We start from the raw sequence: 16,616 nt of genomic DNA, 5'->3' as shown, positions 1-16,616 counted from the left end.
AATTTGTCTCTTTCTTTCATAGCCTATATGCAGAAAAACTGTCACAAAAGAGGCAGTCATTACATATTTATCGAACGAGTGAATGAAGGCCAGTATTCTTGGACACCTATCTGTAGGTTTGAAACATGAGGCTGTTAAGAGTCTGCTTCCTCCCTGCCCCCACCATGATATCTCTTCTTCTGATGCCCCTGGTGGGGAGATGATTTTTAAAGAAATTGATTCCCCATTTCAAGCTTGGTAAATCCTGAAGCAGATAACCTACAGCCTGAGTTAGAGGTCCACAGAGGGCAATCTGACTTCAGTAAGATAGTCTTTGTAACTTATAACCTCTCCCAGCAGCAGGGAGGAGGCAGCGGAAGTGTGCTGTCCCTGGACAATGGTCCTTAACCCAGCATCGGGCATAGTGTCACTGGCAGCCAAGGTAACCACCTTCCATACTGTGCACTATCAGTATTCTCCCAGCTGGCAAGCAGCCCTGGGTCTTTCTCAATGACTCCCAGACTCTGACTGGGTTCCAGTGCTGTCCTGTAGCCTCATTCTTCTTAGAATCAAATCCCCAAAACCTTCCCTTCTACAGCTGATGGTACTGACTCAGAAATCTGAGAGTCTGAGGCTTAGTGGTCTGATGCTTCCTGTGCTTTGGCAGGTGTTCCAAGATCTTGCTACCCACCCCCAGCCCCTCCCTGCACCGGGGAACATACATTTAAATCTGGTTTCTTTCCTTCCTAAATCAAGGTGCCTGGGGGTAGTGTTATGTTAAGGTGAATGGTCTGGGCTGCAGGTCTCCAGAGCTCCCAACTACTTCCTAAAGCTTGTTGATTACATTTCTCTGCACAGGCTAGACAAAGGGAGGTTGGCCAAGGGGCGGAAACTGTCAGGCACTTTTGCCAAAAAAGAAAAGAAAGGAAAAGCAGAAAACTGCTTGGGCTTTACCTGAGTTGTGGAGAGTTGTGTGGTCCTTCTCTCCGCCCATCAACTGCAGTCCGGGCCCTTTGTGCATCTGTACCTTTGTGCATCTGTGATCTGCCGATGGTGCAGAAGCTGACCACAAGACAGGGTAAAAGCCCAACATCGCTTCCATCTGCCTACTTCATTCTCCCCTTTCTTACATCTCATTCTCCAACCCTGTTCCTTCCTTTCCTTCAGTGAGTATCTCCACTCCCCAGCCAGGCACTTCTTCCATCCCCTTCACTTCCCAGGCACTTTCTGCCAGTAGACTCCCTTCTCCCTATCCCTTTTAGTGTATTTTGAACATCGACCACTCAAGCTCTTCATGGCACGATCTCCCCGTGCTCGGTGGAGGATAAGACACTGATGAGTTCCTATCTCATTCATTAACTCTTCACTGTGACGCCAGGATCAGTCCTATTAGTTCCATTTTCCAGATGAGCAAAAACAGAGAGAGGTACTAAATTTCCAAAGTCAACTTGCTTCTTCTTCTTTTTTTTTTTTTTTAAGAAAAAGATATTTTATTTATTTATTAGAGAGAGAGAGAGCACAAGCAGGCAGAGAGAGAAGCAGGCTTCCCATTGAGCAAGGAGCCTGATTCAGGACTCGATCCTATGACCCTGGGATCATGACCTGAGCCAAAGTCAGCGGCTTAACCAACTGAACCACCCAGGCACCCCAGTCAATGTGCTTCTAAACAACAGTCAGTGTTCTTTAGGAAGTGCTTCCTGGCCCAAGTTTAATGTCCTTACTTTATATAACCAGCTGCCAAGGGCCGGACAGATAATATGGCTGGGACGCGTCATGAGTTTTCACTTAGAAGCAAAAATCAAAGGATGTGCCCCAAGTTGCAATTTCCATCTGTGACTTAGATTTTGAGGCGTTATCTCCCAGGCGGCTCCTTTCCCTGTCCATTGGGCATTCCTTTTAGCCAGGGGGGGCAGTGGGGGAGGGGAAAAGACCCTACTTCCCCATGTCTCCTTGGCACAGTGTGGGGAGTTTGCTGTCAGACAGGGGAGGGGAGATGATCTGGCCAGCAGACAACTTAATTAGCAAATGGATTTTAGTTGTTAAATTCATGATTGTAGATTAATTGAAAACCCGGGAGTGAAGCTAGATAGCATAGCTTCATTGCACAATTAGAAAAGCCAGAGGCTGCAGTCTAAAACCTTGTTTTCTCCCCTGAATTCCTGCTCTGGAATTCAGGAACCTGAAGATTTACAAGCCCAGCAGAAAGGGGCTTCCTCTAAAGCCTTTCTTCTCCCCCAGCTGGACATTTAAACCCAGGCCCCCCTTGAAAGTCGTCTCCATCTGAGCTTTCATTTTGGAGAGCCCATTTTAAGTGGTCTCTATGTTTGCATTGTACTTAACACTTCCCTTAATGACTTGTTTCATCGCAGGCAGGCTGGAGGGGTTGGCTTACCTTCAGCAGAGAATGGAGGTGTTAAGAGGTTAAACGCTTACATCTTACATCAAAAGAGCAAGAACATTGAACCAGACCAACTCATGTTTGAATCCAGGTCTGCTGTTCATAAACTGTGAGATCTTGTTTCTTGGAGCATCGGTTCTTAATTGTAAATGAAGAAAATAATATGTACCTGCAGGATTATTCTGGAGAAGAAATGAGACAGCCAGTGTGAACTGCTTATTTTTCAACTGGCATATAATAGATACCAGCAAAAGCCCCTTCTCTTTCTCACTCCTCTTCTGGGCCCAAACTAGGTTTGCAAATACATTTGAATATGATTTTCTGACTCGGGTTATATTCTCTTCCCCTTTATTTCTCCCTGTTCTTTCTTGTCGATATACGCTCTCCAAATGCCTTAGGAATGTGGAGGCCAATTTGTGACAGCTTGATTCCGTGACTTTGTTATTTGTGGTTAACTTTACCCTGCAATTTAAGAAATAGATTGATGGGGGATGGCAGCGTAGTTCCAGGGTCCTGTGGCCTCAAACTGACAGGAGCACGCGTTCCATGATAGTCTTGGTGTTAATTACTTAATGTGAATTATCTCACTCCTTGCTGCGTTTTCAGGAGGTATGTATTAGTTCATATAATGCTTAATTTTCTGGAATATATAAACTTGGATATCTCCATGGCTTTATTTTTTGCATAGGGAAAGCCCAGTGTGTGGAGTTCAGGGTCAGGAGGCTTTCTCTGCACTCAAGGTCATGGGCTGGTGAGGATCACGCATTCTCCACCCCAATGGTCCCGGGTGTGGAAGGAAGAGAGGAGTCATCACTATGGGTTTTTGAGCTTTTATATCCATCCCGCCCCAGCCCACCCCAGAGGGGGAGAGGCATCACTTCTTTGGCCAGAATGCAGCTGTGTGGCCACACCCACCGGTCAGGGGAGCTGGGAAATGCAGTCTAGTTATGTCTTCAAGAGAAGGGGAATGTTTCTGCCACAGGTAGGTCTGAGTGTCCCCATTTTATAACTAAGGAAAGTAGTGGGCACATCAAGTAAACTAGAGAGTCCATTTCTAGGGTTTTGAAACTCCTAAAAATTATGTTTTTGAATTTCCAAGTACATGTCAGAAATACTTATGGAAAACTTGAAACAAAAGAAGGATAATTAGAGCAATTCTTCTCAAAATGGAGCATGTGGTAATGAGCCAGGGGTGCAAGACCGTAGTATGAGCATGACATATTGGAAACATTTATTTTTTGCTTAATTGTAAGGTACTTTAAAATATTTTTTCTTTTTCTTTTTTTTTAATTTAAAGATTTTATTTATTTGACAGAGAGAGAGAGATCACAAGTAGGCGGAAGGCAGGCAGAGAGAGGGGAGGAAGCAGGGTCCCTGCTGAGCAGAGAGCCGGATGGGGTGCTCGATCCCAGGACCCTGAGATCATGACCTGAGCCAAAAGCAGAGGCTTAACCCACTGAGCCATCCAGGTGCCCCTAAAAGTATTATTCTACTAAACCTAACCTGGGTGTATATAGTAGAATCCAAAACTTGTATACATTTTTAAGATTAAAAACAGACTTGCAAAGAGAAGCTTACTTGTGGTTGGCCACTCCTGTGTCCTTGGACATGTAGGGGTTCAAAGTCACTCTTTTCAATCTTAGTGGTGGAAAAGTTTGTGATGGCTTAGAAATCTTTTAATGAAAAAAATTATGTGGTACATTTAAACATAAATTCTGACTGTAATTTCTTCTAAATAACCACCTATGTTATGGTTTCAACTCGCTTCAAATTTTATCATGGTTGTTAATGTTCTATGAATTTCTCCACGCTGACTTTATGAGATGGGGACGCCAAAGTCTTTCAAACATCTCTCGGTGGACAACTTTCTTCTTTCTTCAGGGGTGGTCTTGCCTTTTCTTCCTTAAAACCAAGGACTATCCAGTTTCATTTCTCTAGTCAGATGCTACTTTGAGCCTTCTCTTAGCTAAAAACCTCCCTAGTCCACGGGGAACAATAAAAACGTTGTATGCTTTTCTTACGATATCAAGAGCACATCACTCCAACTCCTCTATCTGCTTTCTATATTGAGTTAGCCAACTTAATCTGCATGTAATGACTGGGGCTAATTAATAGTTTTCCCACAGCTGGTTCCCGCCTAGAAACATTTAGCAACTGCCTTCTAGTAGAAGCTGCCCTAGAAAGAGAGTTCAACTTCGCAATATCTCTTTTTAATAGAATAGAGCATTTCCATGTTAACTGGCTCTCCTGTGAAAGCCCAGAGTGGCTCATCGGTATTGTGGATCACGCAAATGTCTTACACAGAACATCGTGTCACTCCAAAGATGATGGGCAGACCCCCGCACACCTATTATTTACTTCTTTATTGTCTACTTCACTTATTTCTTTTATTCCATTTTACTGTTTCTTTTTCATCTTCTTTCTTACTCTGCACAAGTGACCTCCCTGCCCTCTGAGAGTATCTCCATCAAATTACCTTGTCCCCCATTTTTCCCTATTTTTAATCTCTCTATGGATCTTAGGTGCACAGAATTGGATTAATCATGTCTTTAGTACATCACTCACTCTCATTGCTGGAACACGAAGTTGCCTTCTTCCTTCCTTCCTTCCTTCTTTCCTTCTGAGAGAAAGGGGAGTGTAGGGTAGAGGAGAGACAGAGAATCTTAAGCAGTCTCTCTGCTGAGTGAGGAGCCTCAGGTCAGGATCTCATGACCCTGAGATCATGACCTGAGCTGAAATTGAGTCCAATGCTTATGACTGAACTACCCAGGCACCCCTCTTTATTTTTAAGAATGTAAGGAGCACTCACAAAACCACCAACACCAATGAAAGCTGGGCCATAGGCAATAACCTCTATCCAAACATATGGTTTCCTCAACTCATGCATCTCTGGCTTCTCCCAACTGAGGCAAACCTATCCTGAGTCTTATATTAATCATTTTCTTGCTTTGCTTTTTAAATTGCTTTTGTTTCACCCATGTGTAGTCTTTAAAAACCTACTTTGATTTCAGTTATTTTAAGCTCTATGAAAATATCATGATCTATATAATTGTAAGGGGTTACTTTTCCACTAAATGTTCAGATGTATGTGTACCACTGCAAGTTGATATACTTTATTCACTTCTATTGCTTATAATCTATCACGTTACCATTCTACACTGGGCTCATCCATTCTCCCACTGATGAACGTTTGGGTAGTTTCAAGTTTGTTTTGCCCTGATGAGCAGTAATGATATGAACGTTCTTGTATGTGTCTCTTTTTTGTACATGCTAAGTAACTTCTTTTGAATATATAATTAAGAGTGGAGTTGTGGGTTCATAGGATGTATAATTGGTTAAATTCAGGAAATATTACCAAACTGTTATCCAGAGTGGTTGCATCACTTTATTGCATCAATCCCATATATCTAATCCTGTGGATCTATGTCTTTTCTTATATTTGATTTTGTCAGGCTTTCAAATATTTTTGCCAGTTAAATAACTATAAACTGTGGTCTTAGTTTTTATTTTTATGATCAAAAACATCTTCTTATAGTTTTGGCCATGTATTTCTTCTAATAGATTGCAGTTTTCCCATTGATTTGAAAGACTCTGTGGATTTTATATGTTAATCATTTGTTGGAGCTGAGCAATGCTAACATCTCCATATTTTAACTTTTCACTTTCCTTAAAGAATATTGTGAAAAGTAAGGGTTTTTTACTTTAACATATTCAAATCTATCAATCTCTCCATTCATTTAATTCTTTAAAATATCTCTTAATAAAGTTTAAAAGTTTTCCTTGCAGAGTCTTGCATGACTTTTGTTAGATTCATTCTTAGATATCCTCTGGTACTACTGTATATGATGTCCTCTTTTTATATTTTCTCATTGTTTCCTAATGCATTATAGATAGAGAACTATTATATCCAGTAACTTTGCTAAATTCTCTTGCTCTAGTAATTTATCTAGAGATTCTTTTAGGTTATCATTTGCAAATCCTTTTGAATCTAATTTATTTTTCTTGGTTTATTTTACTGCCAAAGACTTCCAGTGCAATCTGGAATGTAAGTGGTAATTATAATTATTACAATTATAAAAATGACACATGATCGTATTATCCCTAGATTTTAAAATAAAAGTTCTTTATGAGCTAAAGAAGGTCCCATTTATTATTAACTATGAGAACTAAGAATGGTTGTTGAATTTTATCAAATTCTTTTCCTATATTTATTGAAGAATTATATGGCTTTTCTTATTCATTTAATTTCATTTTTTAAAAAGATTTTACTTATTTATTTGAGAGAGAGGGAGAGCAGGAGCAGGGGAGAAGGGCAGAAGAAGAGGGAGAGGGAGGAGCAGATTCCTCACTGAGCAGGGAGCCCATCCCAACCCCTGGGGTTCTATCCCAGGACTCCAAGATCATGACTGAACTAAGGCAGATGCTTAACCTACTAAGCCATGCAGGAAGGAGGTCCCCTATCCATTTCTTAATTGTAATTATATTCCTTGATTTTCAAAGTATTGAATCATCCTTGCATACCTGGAATAAAACTAATTTGGCCAAGGTGCATTATCTTTTTGATGTTTTTTGATTAAATTTGTTATATTTTTTAAAAAGATTTTTATTTATTTATTTATTTGACAGAGATCACAAGTAGGCAGAGAGGCAAGCAGAGAGAGAGAGAGGAGGAAGCAGGCTCCCTGCTGAGCAGAGAGCCTGATGCGGGGCTCGATCCCAGGACCCTGGGATCATGACCTGAGCCAAAGGCAGAGACCTTAACCCACTGAGCCACCCAGGCGCCCCAAATTTGCTAATTTTTTAAGTATATTTGCATCCATATTCAAAATGGAGTAGCATGATTTTTTTTTTTTTCCCTTTCCTGGAACATCTTTGTGTGGTTTTAGTATTAGAGCTATGGCTTAGTATTGGGGTCTCATAAATAAGCTGGAGAATATGCCTCCTCTTTTTATTTTATGGAAATGTTTACATAAAATTAGGGTTGTCTGTTACTTAAAAGTTCAGAAAAATATCACCTATAAAACTGTATAAGTTATTTTATTTGTGGGAAGATTTTAAAAAGCAGCTTCAATTTCTTTAATAGTTACAGGACTATCTAACTTTTTTTCTTTGTAAGTTGTTTAGGAAGTTATTTTTATAGGGATTTATACACTTTACATAAACTGAATTTTCAAAATTATTAGCAAATAGTTGTTGGTATTATTTTATCATTTAATCTTTCTGTATGAAGTAGGTTTTTTTTGTAGATTGTCCTTTTTAATAGTATTTTTCATTTATGTTTTCTCTTTTCTTCTTGTTGGGGTGCAGGGGTTTCTCAAGTTCTCTATTCTTATTTCTCGACAAATCAGCTTTTGACTGTTGATATGCTCTATTCTGTCTTTATATCCCATTTAACTAATTTCTTGTAATATCTTTTTCTTGTAATCTCTTTTCTTCCATTCACTACTTTTTAGTTTACTGTTTTGTTCATTAAGATGGAAGAAAATAAACTCAGTAATTTGAAGCTTCTTTATTCTCCAGTATAGTTTACAGCAGAAAATTTACTGTGAAAAACTACCTTGGCTTTTCTACAGGTTTTGGTTGTCGTTATCACATTATTAGGTGATATCAATTAATAATCCATTATCAGGTGTTTTCCTTATCACTCAGTACTGAATATCTGAAAATTTTGTTATGATTCTTTCTTTAATTTTTAAATACAGCAAAGTGTATTTTTATTTTTTATTTATCTTTAAAGATTTTATTTATTTATTTATCAGAGAGCATGGGTGCATAAACAGGAGAGGGAGAGGCACGCTCCATACTGAGCAAGGACCCCGATGCAGGACTGAATTCCAGGACCCTGGGATCATGACCTGAACTAAAGGCAGACGCTTAGCCAACTGAGCCACCCAGGCATCCCAACAAAGTGCATTTTTAGATTTTTAAATTATGGGAATTTATTTTTATTAGTATTTTTATTTAATATTTTAAAAATATTAATATTAAATGTATTTTAAAATATGACATCAATTAGATTCTTATTTCTTTAAATATCCTTCTCTTTTTTTTAGTTTTTATAATTTTCTCTCCTTTAAAAATATATATCCAATATTTCTCTGGTGTGTTTAGATGTAGTTTTTCCTTATTTCCTCTCTTTGGCCCTTTATGGTCTTTTCTGCCTGAGGTATGTATCCTTTTTCAATGCCAGAAAATACATCCCCATTATTAAAATATATATATATATATATATATATATTTCTATTTCTGTTCATCCCTCTTTTTGGGATTTCTTTCTAACATAAATATCAACACTTTAACTTCTATCCTCCATTTCTCTTAGCTTTTCTTTTATATTTTCTTTTTTAAAAATTTTTTTTTATTTTTTATAAACATATATTTTTAGTCCCAAGGGGTACAGGTCTGTGAATCACCAGGTTTACACACTTCACAGCACTCACCAAAGCACATACCCTCCCCAATGTCTATAATCCCACCCCCTTCTCCCAAACCCCCTCCCCCCAGCAACCCTCAGTTTGTTTTGTGAGATTAAGAGTCACTTATGGTTTGTCTCCCTCCCATTCCCATCTTGTTTCGTTTATTCTTCTCCTACCCACTTAAGCCCCCATGTTGCATCACCACTTCCTCATATCCGGGAGATCATATGATAGTTGTCTTTCTCCGCTTGACTTATTTCGCTAAGCATGATACGCTCTAGTTCCATCCATGTTGTCGCAAATGGCAAGATTTCATTTCTTTTGATGGCTGCATAGTATTCCATTGTGTATATATACCACATCTTCTTGATCCATTCATCTGTTGATGGACATCTAGGTTCTTTCCATAGTTTGGCTATTGTGGACATTGCTGCTATAAACATTCGGGTGCACGTGCCCCTTTGGATCACTACGTTTGTATCTTTAGGGTAAATACCCAATAGTGCAATTGCTGGGTCATACGGCAGTTCTATTTTCAACATTTTGAGGAAGCTCCATGCTGTTTTCCAGAGTGGCTGCACCAGCTTGCATTCCCACCAACAGTGTAGGAGGGTTCCCCTTTCTCCACATCCTCGCCAGCATCTGTCATTTCCTGACTTGTTTATTTTAGCCATTCTGACTGGTAAGAGGTGATATCTCATTGTGGTTTTGATTGTATTTCCCTGATGCTGAGTGATATGGAGCACTTTTTCATGTGTCTGTTGGCCATCTCGATGTCTTCTTTGCAGAAATGTCTGTTCATGTCCTCTGCCCATTTCTTGATTGGATTATTTGTTCTTTGGGTGTTGAGTTTGCTAAGTTCTTTATAGATTCTGGACACTAGTCCTTTATCTGATATGTCGTTTGCAAATATCTTCTCCCATTCTGTCAGTTGTCTTTTGATTTTGTTAACTGATTCCTTTCCTGTGCAAAAGCTTTTGATCTTGATGAAATCCCAATAGTTCATTTTTTCCCGTGCTTCCCTTGCCTTTGGCATTGTTCCTAGGAAGATGTTGCTGCGGCTGAGGTCGAAGAGGTTGCTGCCTGTGTTCTCCTCAAGGATTTTGATGGATTCCATTCTCAAATAGAGGTCCTTCATCCATTTTGAGTCTATTTTTGTGTGTGGTGTAAGGAAATGGTTCAATTTCATTTTTCTGCATGTGGCTGTCCAGTTTTCCCAGCACCATTTATTGAAGAGTCTGTCTTTTTTCCATTGGACATTCTTTCCTGCTTTGTCGAAGATTAGTTGACCATAGAGTTGAGGGTCTATTTCTGGGCTCTCTATTCGGTTCCATTGATCTATGTGTCTGTTTTTGTGCCAGTACCTTGCTGTCTTGATGATGACAGCTTTGTACTAGAGCTTGAAGTCTGGAATTGTGATGCCACCAACGTTGGCTTTCTTTTTCAATATCCCTTTGGCTATTCGAGGTCTTTTCTGGTTCCATATAAATTTTAGAATTATTTGTTCCATTTCTTTGAAAAAGATAGATGGTACTTTGATAGGAATTGCATTAAATGTGTAGATTGCTTTAGGTAGCATAGACATTTTCACAATATTTATTCTTCCAGTCCAGGAGCATGGAACATTTTTCCATTTCTTTGTGTCTTCCTCAATTTCTTTCATGAGTACTTTATAGTTTTCTGAGTATAGATTCTGTGCCTCTTTGGTTAGGTTTATTGCTAGGTATCTTATGGTTTTTGATGCAATTGTAAATGGGATTGACTCCTTAATTTCTCTTTCTTCTGTCTTGCTGTTGGTGTAGAGAAATGCAACTGATTTCTGTGCATTGATTTTATATCCTGACACTTTACTGAATTTCTGTACAAGTTCTAGCAGTTCTTGAGTGGAGTCTTTTGGGTTTTCCACATATAGTATCATATCATATACGAAGAATGATAATTTGACTTCTTCTTTGCCAATTTGGATGCCTTTAATTTCCTTTTGTTGTCTGATTGCTGAGGCTAGGACCTCTAGTATTATGTTGAATAGCAGTGGTGATAATGGACATCCCTGCCGTGTTCCTGACCTTAGCGGAAAAGCTTTCAGTTTTTCTCTATTGAGAATGATATTTGTGGTGGGTTTTTCATAGATGGCTTTGATGATATTGAGGTATGTGCCCTCTATCCCTACACTTTGAAGAGTTTTGATCAGGAAGGGATGCTGTACTTTGTCAAATGCTTTTTCAGCATCTATTGAGAGTATCATATGGTTCTTGTTCTTTCTTTTATTGATGTGTTGTATCACATTGACTGATTTGCGGATGTTGAACCAACCTTGCAGCCCTGGAATAAATCCCACTTGGTCGTGGTGAATAATCCTTTTAATGTACTGTTGAATCCTATTGGCTAGTATTTTGTTGAGTATTTTCGCATCTGTGTTCATCAAGGATATTGGTCTATGGCTCTCTTTTTTGATGGGATCCTTGTCTGGTTTTGGGATCAAGGTGATGCTGGCCTCATAAAAAGAGTTTGGAAGTTTTCCTTCCATTTCTATTTTTTGGAACAGCTTCACGAGAATAGGAATTAGTTCTTCTTTAAATGTTTGGTAGAATTCCCCCGGGAAGACGTCTGGCCCTGGGCTTTTGTTTGTTTGGAGATTTTTAATGACTGTTTCAATCTCCTTACTGGCTATGGGTCTGTTCAGGCTTTCTATTTCTTCCTGGTTCAGTTGTGGTAGTTTATATGTTTCTAAGAATGCATCCATTTCTTCCAGATTGTCAAATTTATTGGCTTAGAGTTGCTATAGTATGTTCTTATAATAGTTTGTATTTCTTTAGTGTTAGTTGTGATCTCTCCTCTTTCATTCATGATTTTATTTATTTGGGTCCTTTCTCTTTTCTTTTTGATACGTCGGGCCAGGGGTTTATCAATTTTATTAATTCTTTCAAAGTACCAGCTCCTAGTTTCGTTGATTTGTTCTATTGTTTTTCTGGTTTCTATTTCATTGATTTCTGCTCTGATCTTTATGATTTCTCTTCTCCTGCTGGCTTAGGCTTTCTTTCTTGTTCTTTCTCCAGCTCCTTTAGGTGTAGGGTTAGGTTGTGTAACTGAGACATTTCTTGTTTCTTGAGAAAAGCTTGTACCGCTATATATTTTCCTCTCAGGACTGCCTTTGTTGTGTCCCACAGATTTTGAGCTGTTGTATTTTCATTATCATTTGTTTCCATGATTTTTTTCAGTTCTTCTTTAATTTCCTGCTTGACCCATTCATTCTTTAGAAGGATGCTGTTTAGTCTCCATGTATTTGGGTTCTTTTCAAACTTCCTTTTGTGGTTGAGCTCTAGCTTTAGAGCATTGTGGTCTGAAACTATGCAGGGAATGATCTCAATCTTTTGATACCGGTTAAGTCCTGATTTAGGACCGAGGATGTGATCTATTCTGGAGAATGTTCCATGTGCGCTAGAGAAGAATGTGTATTCTGTTGCTTTGGGATGAAATGTTCTGAATATATCTGTGATGTCCATCTGGTCCAGTGTGTCGTTTAAGGCCTTTATTTCCTTGCTGATCTTTTGCTTGGATGATCTGTCCATTTCAGTGAGAGGAGTGTTAAAGTCCCCTACTATTATTGTATTATTGTTGATGTGTTTCTTTGATTTTGTTATTAATTGGTTTATATAGTTGGCTCCTCCCACGTTGGGGGCATAGATATTTAAAATTGTTAAATCTTCTTGTTGGACAGACCCTTTGAATATGATATAGTGTCCTTCCTCATCTCTTATTATAGTCTTTGGCTTAAAATCTAATTGACCTGATATAAGGATTGCCACTCCTGCTTTCTTCTGATGTCCATTAGCATGGTAAATTCTTTTCCACCCCCTCACTTTAAATCTGGAGGTGTCTTCATCTTAAAATGAATTTCTTGGAGGCAACATATAGATGGGTTTTGTTTATTTATCCATTCTGATACCCTGTGTCTTTTCACAGGGGCATTTAGCCCATTCATATTCAGGGTAACTATTGAGAGATATGAATTTAGTGCCATTGTATTGCCTGTAAGGTGACTGTTACTGTATATGGTCTCTGTTCCTTTCTGATCTACCACTTGTAGGCTCTCTCTTTGCTTAGAGGACCCCTTTCAAGATTTCCTGTAGAGCTGGTTTGGTGTTTGCAAATTCTTTCAGTTTTTGTTTGTCCTGGAAGCTTTTAATCTCTCCTTCTATTTTCAATGATAGCCTAGCTGGATATAGTATTCTTGGCTGCATGTTTTTCTCATTTAGTGCTCTGAAAATATCATGCCAGCTCTTTCTGGCCTGCCAGGTCTCTGTGGATAAGTCAGCTGCCAATCTAATATTTTTACCATTGTATGTTACAGACTTCTTGTCCTGGGCTGCTTTCAGGAATTTCTCTTTGTCACTGAGACTTGTAAATTTTACTATTAGGTGATGGGGTGTGGGCCTATTCTTATTGATTTTGAGGGGCGTTTTCTTAATCTTCTGAATTTTGATGCTCGTTCCCTTTGCCATATTGGGGAAATTTTCCCCAATAATTGTCTCCAGTATACCTTCTTTTTTTTTTTTTAATTTTAATTTTAATTTTTTTTAATTTTTTATTTTTTATAAACATATATTTTTATCCCCAGGGGTACAGGTCTGTGAATCACCAGGTTAACACACTTCACAGCACTCACCAAATCACATACCCTCCCCAATGTCCATAATCCCACCCCCTTCTCCCAAACCCCCTCCCCCCGGCAACCCTCAGTTTGTTTTGTGAGATTAAGAGTCACTTATGGTTTGTCTCCCTCCCAATCCCATCTTGTTTCATTTATTCTTCTACCCACTTAAGCCTCCATGTTGCATCACCACTCCAGTATACCTTCTGCTCCCCTCTCTCTTTCTTCTTTTCTGAAATCCCAATTATTCTAATGTTGTTTCGTCTTATGGTGTCACTTATCTCTTGAATTCTCCCCTCGTGGTCCAATAGCTGTTTGTCCCTCTTTTTCTCAGCTTCTTTATTCTCTGTCATTTTGTCTTCTATATCACTAATTCTTTCTTCTGCCTCATTTATCCTAGCAGTGAGAGCCTCCATTTTTGATTGCACCTCATTAATAGCTTTTTTGATTTCAACTTGGTTAGATTTTAGTTCTTTTATTTCTCCAGAAAAGGCTTTTATATCTCTTGAGAGGGTTTCTCTAATATCTTCCATGCCTTTTTCAAGCCCGGCTAGAACCTTGAGAATTGTCATTCTGAATTCTAGATCTGACATATTACCAATATCTGTATTGATTAGGTCCCTAGCCTTTGGTACTGCCTCTTGTTCTTTTTTTTTGTGTTGAATTTTTCTGTCTTGTCATTTTGTCCAGATAAGAGTATATGAAGGAGCAAGTAAAATACTAAAAGGGTGGCAACAACCCCAGGAAAATATGCTTTAACCAAATTAGAAGAGATCCCAAATTGTGAGGTGGGAGAAAAGGGATTAAAAGAGGTTCAAAAAGGAAGAAAGAAAAAAAAAAAAAAGAACAGAAAAGAATTTCAAAAAAAGAAAACAAATAAAGAAAAATATATATATTAGATAAACTAGTTTAAAAACGTTAAAAATGAAAAAGGTAAAAGTTAAAAAACATTTTACCCGAAGGGGAGAAAAAAAACAAAAAATGAAAAAGAAAAAAATTAAATTAACTGCAAGACTAAAAAAAATCACAGGGAAAAAGCCATGAGTTCCGTGTTGTGCTTTCTCCTCCTCTGGAATTCTGCTGCTCTCCTTGGTATTGAAACCGCACTCCTTGGTAGGTGAACTTGGTCTCGGCTGGATTTCTTGTTGATCTTCTGGGGGAGGGGCCTGTTGTAGTGATTCTCAAGTGTCTTTGCCCCAGGCGGAATTGCACCGCCCTTACTAGGGCCCGGGGTGAGTAATCCGCTCGGGTTTGCTTTCAGGAGCTTTTGTTCCCTGAGCGCTTTCCGTAGAGTTCCGGAGGACGGGAATACAAATGGCGGCCTCCTGGTCTCCGGCCCGGAGGAGACGAGAGCCCAGGGCCGCACTCCTCAGTGCGCGCTCAGAGAACAGCGCCCAGTTACCCCCATCTGCCTGACCTCTGGCCGCGCTCTGAGCTCACTGAGCCTGCGACCAGTTCAAGGTAACACCGAGCTGTGAGCTTACTGTCGGCTCTGTCTCTGTAGCCGGCTTTCCCGTTCCAATACCCGCAAGCTCTGCGACACTCAGACACCCCGATCCTTCTGTGACCCTGCGGGACCTGAGGCCACGCTGACCCCGTGTGGGCTTTGCCCCAGTTTAGCCTCTGGAGCGATGTCCCTCAGCGGAACAGACTTTTAAAAGTCCTGATTTTGTGCGCGGTTGCTCCGCCGCTTGCTGGGAGCCGGCCCCTCCCCCCGGGGTCTATCTTCCCGTCGCTTTGGATTCACTTCGCTGCTGGTCCTACCTTTCAGAAAGTGGTTGTATTAATGTTTCCAGAATTGCTGTTCTTCTTCTCTTCAATCTGCTGATGGATTTTCAGGTGTTTGCAATCTTTAGATAAGCTATCTAGCTGATCTCCAGCTAGCTGAATTAGTCTCAGCCTGCTGCTTCTCCGCCATCTTGACTCCTCCCCCCTTCTTTTATATTTTCTATTAGTAACTCATTATTTTGAGACATTTCTTCAACCTGGTCTTCTAAATCTCAAATTCCTTTCTTAGCTGAATTCCTTCCACAATGCAGTCTTTGGGTTTATTTAACAATATTTACATATTTTATGCTGAATACTTCCATTTTTCTATTTTTTGCATTTTTGAATTTCTTTTTTATATGGCTGTTTTCCCTTACCTCTTTTAAGAATAATTATACAAAACTTGGAATGAAGACATAGTTCAGTGTTATACTGGTATATAGTCTGGTCCCAGTCAGGAACTATCTAACTTTCTAGGAGAATGAAAAACTTTCATTTAATAGTTATAACTGAGTAAGGCTCATACTGTGTGAGCTACAGGTCGACTTGAGATGATTGATAAATACAAGCTACTTCGTTTGATAGAAAAGAATAACCTGAAAGGTTACAGTTCTTTTCCCTTTTTCTCTGTAAGCCCAATTTTCAATCTGATTTAGCAATCATATTTCAGCAATCTTTCTTCCACTAACTAAATATAGCCAATCTCTGAAATTCTCATTTGAACCAATTTCATCATTCTGCTAGTTTTACTGAACTAAATAAATCTGAATTAAAATATGTGTTCACTATAATTTGTATGAAAGCTTTATTACTAATTTTTTGAAAATTATTCTTTGCAACCTCTTTTTAATGTCTTTTAGACTAATTTTAATTGCCTGGTTCTTCTCTTCTAATTATTCTACTTTTGGTGCACACAATAATCCAAGATATATTTTGTTGTGATACTGCAATTTATAATAAAAACTATATATATATATATATATATATATATATATATAGTCTATTGTCTTTGTCCTTGTGTCTGTCACAGAATTCCTAACCTCTTGGAAATTTTGAAGGGTTGAGAGCGATAAATGTGTCTTGTATTATATGAATGAAATGACTTTTGGAAAGCATCTAGGATGGGGACTGGTTGCCAGTGGAGCCAACCATGTTCTTAGAGGCTTAGAACTTTCAATCCTACCTTTCACCTCCTGGCGGGGAGTGGGACTGGAGATTGAGTTCAATCACCAGTGTCCTATGATTTAATCACTTATGCTTATATGATGAAGTTTTCATAAAACCCCCCAAAAAGGAGAGGGTTTAGAGACAGTGTTGGTGAACACATGGAATTTGGGGGAAAGTGGTGCATCTGGAGAGGGTTAGGAAGCAATGTATCCCTTCCCACATACCTTGCCCTATACAT

The sequence above is a fragment of the Mustela putorius genome, unplaced genomic scaffold, assembly GCF_011764305.1.
Source record: "Mustela putorius furo isolate JIRA1106 unplaced genomic scaffold, ASM1176430v1.1 tig00003937_pilon_pilon_pilon, whole genome shotgun sequence".
Classification (NCBI taxonomy): domain Eukaryota; kingdom Metazoa; phylum Chordata; class Mammalia; order Carnivora; family Mustelidae; genus Mustela; species Mustela putorius.
The sequence above is the reverse complement of the archived record's forward strand: the minus strand, read 5'-3'. Positions refer to the sequence as shown.